This window comes from Bos grunniens, chromosome X (assembly GCF_055505025.1).
Source record: "Bos grunniens cultivar Pamir isolate PY7600 chromosome X, Bosgru_T2T1.0, whole genome shotgun sequence".
NCBI classification, from domain to species: Eukaryota; Metazoa; Chordata; class Mammalia; order Artiodactyla; family Bovidae; genus Bos; species Bos grunniens.
The window spans coordinates 90620660-90630268 of NC_141194.1; the positions used below are offsets into that span (position 1 = coordinate 90620660).

General features: G+C 41.9%; 1 pseudogene; it reads right to left on the reverse strand.

Moving 5' to 3' along the window:
* Nucleotides 1-6577: 6577 nt before the first annotated feature.
* LOC147340898 (pancreatic progenitor cell differentiation and proliferation factor pseudogene) lies at nucleotides 6578-6985 on the reverse strand (annotated as a pseudogene).
* Nucleotides 6986-9609: the final 2624 nt, after the last annotated feature.

Below are 9609 nucleotides of genomic sequence, written 5' to 3' on the forward strand. Positions count from 1 at the left end.
TCCTCCTCCACCCCTGCCTTGAATTTGTGATCAACTCTCTCCAAGTAAAGTTTTCTATCACAAAAATTTCTAGATGCTAAATATGATGACAGGGATGGGAAAGAAAGGAGAACTTGCAAAATATTTAAAGATCATTTTGGTGCTCAAGAGGCTACAATGACTAAGAGATGAAGGAAAAAATATACAACTTAACTACAAGGAGTTACTGAACCAAAGTGATTAGTACCAGCTTAAAGCTTTGAGACCTTCCCTTCTTATTGATTTTAAGCAGAATCAATCTGTAAATGGTAATAGTGCTCAATTTAAATTACTCATAGCAAGTGCTGCTTTTCAGGGCCTGTCAGACAGCATGTTGTTCTTTCACCTGCATTCTGCACGTGCAAAACAAATTAATGTGGACAGGAAACAAATGTAATTTGGGTTAGCTTATCAGTGTTATCTTTTCACTGTATGGAATTATTTTTGACCTTAATGGCCTTAATTACACTTACAATGTGATCCATTGTTTTGTACATAGACAGCCCTGATGATAAAGAGAGATGATCCCAGAGGTTAAGAAGAGAAGGGATGAATGGCCAAGAGGGCAGAGAAGCAGAAACAAATATGATTTCAGCAGGGTGGGGTCCCCAAAATGCCTCTTCCTCTGGGAATTTCACATATCTCAATACATAGCTGGTCTTTATCAAACTGTCAAGTGGGCAGCCAGAGAACAGGGAGGAAGCCTAGAAGAGAGTGGGGTCTTGGGAGGCAGGGGTAGAGAAATTTTGAAGAGTATGTCTTTGTGGCTTAGGATGCTATAAACAGATAACCCTGAAGCTGGAATGTTTCAGTAGTGTCATCATCCAATGTCCTTATAGCAAAATTAGGTTGCAAAATATAGCAACCTAAATAGCAAATAGCAAAATATTTGTGATGTCTTTACTACAGTATATATCCAATGGAGTCTAGGAGCCACCTGCATCAGTACCAAGAATTGAGAGAAGCTTTTAAAAAAATAGATTCTCTGACTCCCAGGCTCCACTCCAGACCTACTGAATTAGATATTCTGGAGTTAGGGCCTAGAAATATGCACTTTAGTATTCCTAGATGATTCAGATGCATACCAAAGTTTGAGAACTATTGCTTCATTACAGCTGAAATCCTCGAAGTGCATATCCCATTATGTGTAGTGCTTGGCATGGTGATGCTTCGTGAATTACTGCAGAGCAAGTGATTCTAATGGATGAATTGGGCTTTACATTACTTACCCAAAGCCAAGTTTTCTTTTTCTTCTTTGTTAGTCTTTCAATATCTGTGAACAATAATAAACTGATAGAGTTAGAAAATTGGGCATAGGCAGAGAATAATGTCTCCTTCACAGAGAAAATTGAGACTATACCTTCAACTCCCTCAACTTCCTTGCCTTGTTTATGTCCTTAAGCAGAAAGCATTCAGTCTATTACCATCATGATGTTAATTGGGTATTTTTCATAGTTGTCTTTTACAGATTAAGGAAATTACCATCTATCCCTGGATTGCTAAGTGTTTTTTTTTTTTTTTTTTTACTCAGGAATGGAGGTTATATTTTGCCAAATGGTTTTTCTGCATCTATTGAAATAGTTTTTCTTTTTCAGTTTGCTAATATGGTAATTAAACTGATTTTTGAATGCTTAAACTGTGTGTTTCAGCAGTTCATGGAAGGTTCCAAAAATTTGCACTAAATATTTTTAACTGGAGATAGTAAGTAGCCTGGCTTTCTTCCTAACTTAGTTGCTGAGATCATTGCAAAAGTTAAGGGTTTTGTTGTTGTTGTTGTTGTCCCTATTTTTTTTAAAAGAATAATGTTCCTTGTATTAGTAGAAATTGAAAAGCTAACATGATTTGAGGTAGTATAAAAATGTGGATGCTTTTGGGAACTGTTTGCTATATATCTTGTATATGTCTCATTGTATTTCTATTTTGTTAACACTATTTAAAAAGTGATATTATCACACTCATTTTCTGTTGTTATTGCTACTGCTGCTGCTTCTGCTGCTAAGTCGCATCAGTCGTGTCCGACTCTGTGCGACGCCAAAGACGGCAGCCCAACAGGCTCCTCTGTCCCTGGCAGTCTCCAGGCAAGAATACTGGAGTGGGTTGCCATTTCCTTCTCCCATGCATGAAAATGAAAAGCGAAAGTGAAGTCGCTCAGTCGTATCCGACTCTTTGTGACCCCATGGACTGCAGCCGACCAGGCTCCTCCATCCATGGGATTCTCCAAGCAAGAGTACTGGAGTGGGGTGCCATTAAAAGGAATGACTTCCCAGTAAATTACTGTTACCTCCAATACTGGATTCTCTAGTCAAAAGCCTTCAGTAACTCTCCATTACCAACAGAATGAAGACAAAATAGCTTGGCATTCAAGGCCCCCCCAAAGCTGTACTGCACGATAGCATCATTTCTCAAAGTCTGTTCCCACCCTCAGCTTTGCTCTCCTTTCCTCCCCAGTAAGCTCTGAACAGCCTTGCCTCTGCTCCTTTGTGCAGGTTGCACCCACTGCCAGACATTCTCTGACCATGTTCTCTGTCTGTTGAAATTCCATTTATCCTTCAGGGTTCAAGTAACTGTTGCCTCTTCTCTTCCTCCATTCAGAAGTAACCGCTTCTAGGACTTCTCTGGTGGTCCAGTGGTTAAGACTCTGGGCTTCCAATGCAGGCGGCACAGGGTCGATCCCTGGCTGGGGAACTAAGATCCACATGCTACATGGCATGGCCACACACACACACACAGTGATCACTTCCTCCTCAATACCTCCAAATAACATTCTTTAGCAACCCTGATGGCCCTTGCCTAATATCCTGCTGGCTACTGTCTGCTCCTGGAAGGCAGGGACCAGGTCTGCACTGTGTCTATAGCCTCCACTGTGTCCAGCACAGTGTCCTGGACTCACTGGGCTCTTCAGTTTGGACCTGACAAGGCTTTACATCATCTGGCCCTTTCCTGCTGCCTTAGCTCAGTCTCTAGCCACTCTTCTCCTTTCTGCAGCTACACCGGCTTTCTGTCAATTTTTCAAAAGTGCCAACTGCTCTCATACCTTGGGGCTCTTGTGTACACTTTACTCATTCACTGCCTGAAATATTTTCCATCCATTTGCCATCTGGTTAACTCCTACTCATCCTTCTCATGTCAACTTAAACATTGCTTTTCAGAAAGCCTGCCCTCATCTCTTAGATCAACTGTATACTTATCATCCCCCCAGACATCTCATAAGCTTGTAGTTATGGGAGAAGGAGTGAGGGAGGGAGAGTGGAGGTCTCAGAATAGATCCACCCTCTCCCTCATCACCATGACTAAGAAACACACACCAAATGCCTACCCTGTGGGTTGTCAGTCAGGAATGAATACTTTGGGTTTCATGGACAACACAAGACCTGCTCCTCTGCTAGGATACCTTGCCATTACCAGTCCATTCTCTTGCCCCTTAGGGCACAGTGTTCCTTAAGACTCTCCCAAGTTACCTGCTTATCATGAAGAAGAGCAGCAAAATGTGTCAGAAAGAAGAGTCAGGTCAGGTGGGGCCTAAAGCTTCGTTTGTTATCAGGAGGCCTCTTGTTTTGGAACTTCAAGGTGTCCTGGTTCTCAGTGGTTAGGGATTTGAGATCAGAACTAGGTAAAAAGAGTAAAAGATAAAGTTAGACAAACTCACAGGTAGGAACAGAGGACGGAGAACAAAGCATATATAGGAGCAGAACTTGTAATGAGGAAGATCAGGGCAGAATGATGGCATTCTAATTTTGTTGATTTGGAAGAGCTTTTTATCACTTTTCTACTGCTTCCGAGTTGTGAAAATTGCCTGAAGTTGGCCTTGTAGGTAGAGGTTACAAATGGCGATTGCAGGCTGAGTCTGGTTCTCGGATTTTAGTTGGCCAGCATAGCATCTATACAACATATTTGAATGAGTTATCAACACTTAAGGATTGGAAGATTTCATATAAAACTTTTTATTTTTGCCTTCTCTTGAAAAATTTGGAAAATGTGGCAGCCCAGCCCTATCCAGTAACAGTCAGCTGGAGCTGAGGACCACCGCCCCCTTTGGATGAGACATATTCTTTCCCAGTTTCCACAGTTTCCATCCAGTTTGCTTCACTCATTTATGTTACCTGCCTGACTCTGTAGGCATATGACTTTGAAACCCTGGATTTTTTTTCACGTTTTATTATGGAAAAAAAATCCAACATATACAGAGGTAGAGAGAATAATAAGATGAGCCCCCATGCACACACCATCCAGTTTTAATGACTGTCATTCAAGGCCAATCTTGATACATCAGTGCCCTCACCTATTCTCCAATACTGCTACCCTATCCCTGGATTTATTTTGAAACAAATCCAGACACAGTATCATCTTATCAGCAAATATTTCAATATGTGTCTCTACAAAACCTTTTTAATAAACAGATCTACTGTATTACTATCACAGCCAAAACATGACCAATTCTTTATTATCATCAAACATCCACTCTAACTTTTTAATTCTCCATGTTATCCATCTTATTCTTTCTCTTTCTTTGAGGAGAAATAAGACTAAGAAGGGCTAGACTAAGAAAGGGGAATGGGAGTAGAAATATGAATAGGATATTACATTCTCTGTAAAGTAATAGATGGAATGATTACTTATATCTGCATTATATCTTTATCCCTTTATACTTTTCTGATTTTTTAAAAAAATATGTCTGATTTCACTTGCTCCCTAGAACAGCTTTGTGTAGATGGGACTGAGTTTTTCTCTAACAATTTGTATGAAACAACATAGACACAGAGGGTTATCTATAACATAGATAAGTGAATTCTTCAAATTACAGAGATAGTAACAGAGCTGTCACAAGAACCCAGACTACCTGCCTCTTTCTGTTGTGCCGCATATGAAAGGTGGTGATATGGAAGGCATATATGATGATAGGAGACAGTATAGACTAATTTGTTGTTGTTGTTTAGTTGCTAAGTTGTGTCTGACTCTTTGCAACCTTATGGTCTGTAGCCCACCAGGCTCCTCCATCCATGGACTTCTCCAGGCAAGAATACTGGAGTAGGTTGCCATTTCCTTCTCAGGGGATCTTCCCTACTGAGGGATCGAACCCACATCTCCTGCTTTGCATTGCAGGCAGATTCTTTACTGCTGAGCCACCTGGGAAGTACGGTAGTGAGTCTTTCCTGAGTTCTTACTCTGTGGCTAAAGGCTATGCTAGGTACATAAATTATTTATTCCTCTCATCAGTTCTCTATTATTCCAACCTTAGAGAGAAGAATGCAGAAGACATAGAAGTTATGTAACTTTCCCAGGAACAAACAGATAGAATAAACAACTGGCGGAGCTAGGATTGGAAGCCAGATTGCTCTAACACTAGCATCCAAGCGCTTCACCATTGTATTAATCTTGCCAGAACAAGGGCTTTAGAGTCAGACAGACTTCGTATCCTAACTTTTTTTTTTTCATTATTTTATTTTATTTTGTTATTTTTTTTAAATTTTATTTTATTTTTAAACTTTACAATATTGTATTAGTTTTGCCAAATATTGAAATGAATCCGCCACAGGTACACCTGTGTTCCCCATCCTGAACCCTCCTCCCTCCCCATACCCTCCCTCTGGGTTGTCCCAGTGCACCAGCCCCAAGTGTCCAGTATCGTGCATCGAACCTGGACTGGTGACTCGTTTCATACATGATATTATACATGTTTCAATGCCATTCTCCCAAATCTCCCCACCCTCTCCCTCTCCCACAGAGTCCATAAGACTGATCTATACATTAGTGTCTCTTTTGCTGTCTCGTACACAGGGTTATTGTTACCATCTTTCTAAATTCCATATATATGCATTAGTATTCATTTTCTGACCATGGGCAACAGCTGTCTCATCTTTATTTATATATTTATTTTCTTCATCTTTAAATGGAAATAATAGTAACCAATTCCTAGGATTAACGGGATGATCAAATAAGATCATCCATTTAAGTTATTTAGCATATTACTTGGTACAGAATAAAGACTCAATAAATAAAAGCCACCAAAAGGGGGATGGTTTATAATATATTACATCTATCAATGTGCTTCAGCAAAAGGCTTGGTTCCATCTTATGCTACCCAGCAATATCTGGTTCATGACTTGGTGCTTCTATACATCTTTACATGGGAAGTAAAATGAAAGTATACTTTTTACTTTGAGATGAAGACATTTTTCCTTCTAATTCTAAACATTTTAATTGTCAAAGGCACAACAGGTTTGATGTGGAAATTTCAAATCCACTCATCCATAAAGCTTCTTGATTTTTCATCCTAAGAACTAACTTCTCAGACACTTGAAAACTAGAGCCGGGTGATTCTGGGAAATCTTTTCTGGAGTTGAAAGTGAAGACGTATTTGTGTGTGTGTGTGCTGACTGCCTGGAGTTTATTGTTTACTTGGTGCAAGGCACAGGGTTATGAGTTGTAAGGAAGGCTCTCCTGTGGCTTGAAAAGTAGAGAGTGGGGTTCTCTCAACTTCCTTTTTGATGTTTTGCTGTTTTGATATTAAAAACCGAACTGCTTCCATTGGCTGCAACCCGCTTAGTCTTGGGGAGGGGACAAGAAGGGAAGGGTTCTGATGAGCCTAGCACCTTGGAAGGAAGCCTAGCAGTTGGTGGTGATCACTCAGGACATGGGCCTGCAGTTGGTTTTGCCAGGCTGGCCACTGGGCTGCTGCTTCCCCATGGCTTCCTGAGCCAGGTCACAGGTGATCATGCCGGTGGAAACCTGGGCAGACTCTGAGTGCTCTGGGAACTCCAACACTGTGGCCATGAATGGGAGAGTGGACTTCCCGAAGAAACAGCTGGTCCACTAGTGTCCTGGGTCTGCTTTGGGGAGATCCGAGTGGTGGGGGTGGTTCCCCAGGGTATTTGGCACTTCCACATGAGCTGTTACTGGAAGTCAAGCACAAGTGATGGTTGTAGTCATGAGTGGCCATGAGCGAGCCACTGGAGAGGATGGCTATCATGTTCTCACATGCGCCCTGGTGGTGACCTCAGCGTTGACCCCTCGTGGGCCTCTGCTTGGGATCACTGATGGTGGGGACTGGGGTGCTAGGCCACAGAACCCATCTGCATAAGAGAAAGCAGGCGGTCGCTCCATGAACCAGACATGCAGGGCCAAGATGTATGTTTGAGAAAGTCGTGGGATGGTGTAAACATTTTATAAATTTGATCACTCACCAACTACCCCACCATACCCCGGGGAGATGGTATAATGGGAGGGTACTTTCAAGCTCTCCTATTCATTTCCCACCAGTTATTAGCACCTACAGATTCCCAAGTGTCTTAGGGATGATGGGTGAAGAACAAAAGTGGGTGGGCTAAACAAAGTGGTTATAGAATATCCTGAACAGAAGCAACTAATTTCTGGAAAGATATCTCCTATGTTCTGGGAGTCAAAAAGGTAGGGGCCAAGGACAGGCCTGCTAATTTTTACTGGCCTCAGGGGTAGAAGGTTAAGGGCAGAGAGCACAAGGGTCCGTATAAGGACAATACTTGCACAGCTTTCACTTAGCTAATATACTAGCTTGCTAAAGTTGCTAAAAATAATTAACACCAACTCAGTAGTTTACAAGGCTTCCCTGGTGGCTCAGTGGTGAAGAATCTGTGTGCTAAGCAAGAGACTCGGGTTTGATCCCTGAATTGCGAAGATCCCCTGTAGATGGAAATGGCAACCCACTTCAGTATTCTTGCCTGGGAAATCCATGGACAGAGGAGCCTGGTGGGCTACAGTCCATGGGCTGGCAAAGACCTGGACATGACTTAGCAACTAATAGCAGCAGCAGCCCCCACCTTCATTTTCAAAGCCAGCAAGGCCATTCAGAGTTCTTTTCACATCTCATCATTCTCACCTACCCTTCTGCCTTCCTCTTTCTAATTTTAAGGGCCCTTGTGCTTACATTGGACCCACCCAGATAATCCAGATCATCTCCTTACTTTAAAGTCAGCTGATTAACCTAACAGAAGCAGAAGATATTAAGAAGAGGTGACAAGAACACACAGAACTATATAAAAAAGATCTTCATGACCCAGATAACCACGATGGTGTGATCACTCACCTAAAGCCAGACATTCTGGGATTCGAAGTCAAGTGGGCCTTAGGAAACATCATTACAAACAAAGCTAGTGGAGGTGATGGAATTCCAGTTGAGCTATTTCAAATCCTAAAAGATGATGCTGTGAAAGTGCTGCACTCAATATGCCAGCAAACTTGGAAAACTCAGCAGTGGCCACAGGACTGGAAAAGGTCAGTTTTCATTCCAATCCCAAAGAAAGGCAATGCCAAAGAATGTTCAGACTACTGCACAATTGGACTCATCTCACACGCTAGCAAAGCAATGCTCAAAATTCTCCAAGCCAGGCTTCAACAGTACGTGAACTGTGGACTTCCAGATGTTCAAGCTGGATTTAGAAAAGTCAGAGGAACCAGAGATCAAATTGCCAACATCCATTGGATCACTAAAAAAGCAAGAAAGTTCCAGAAAAATGTCTATTTCTGCTTTATTGACTATGCCAAAGCCTTTGACTGTGTGGATCACAACAAACTGGAAAATTCTTCAAGAGATGGGAATACCAGACCACCTGACCTGCCTCCTGTGAAATCTGTATGCAGGTCAAGAAGCAATAGTTAGAACTGGACATGGAACAACAGATTGGATCCAAATCGGGAAGGGAGTATGTCAAGGCTGTATATTGTTACCCTACTTATTTAACTTCTATGCAGAGTACATCATGTGAAATGCCAGGCTGCATAAACACAAGCTGGAATCAAGATGGCCAAGAGAAATATCAATAACGTCAGATAAACAGATGACACCACCCATATGGCATAAAGTGAAGAACTAAAGAGCCTCTTGATGAAAGTGAAAGAAGACAGTGAAAAAGTTGGGTTAAAACTCAACATTCAGAAAACTAAGATCATGGCATCTGGTCCCATCACTTCATGGCAAATAGATGGGGAAACATTGGAACAGTGTCAGACTTCATTTTTTTGGGCTCCAAAATCACTGCAGATGGTGACTGCAACCATGAAATTAAAAGGTGCTTGCTCCTTGGAGGAAAAGCTATGACCAACCTAGACAGCATATTAAAAAGCAGAGATGTTACTTTGCCAACAAAGGTCCATCTAGTCAAACCTATGGTTTTTCCAGTAGTCATGTATGGATGTGAGAGTTGGACTATAAGGAAAGCTGAGCACCAAAGAATTGATGCTTCTGAAGAAGATTCTAGAGAGTCCCTTGGACTGCAAGGAGATCCAACCAGTTCATCCTAAAGGAAATCAGTCCTGAATATTCATTGGAAGGACTGATGCTGAAGCTGAAACTCTAATACTTTTGCCACCTGTTGCGAAGAGCTGACTCATTTGAAAAGACCCTGATGCTGGGCAAGATTGAAGGCAGGAGGAGAAGGGGACGACAGAGGATGAGATGGTTGGATGGAATCACTGATTCAATGGACATGAGTTTGAGTAAGCTCCAGGAGTTGGTGAAGCACAGGCAAGCCTGGTGTGCTGCAGTCCATGGGATCGCAAACAGCCAGACACGACTGAGCGACTGAACTTAACTGAACTGATTAACAACCTTAATTCTAT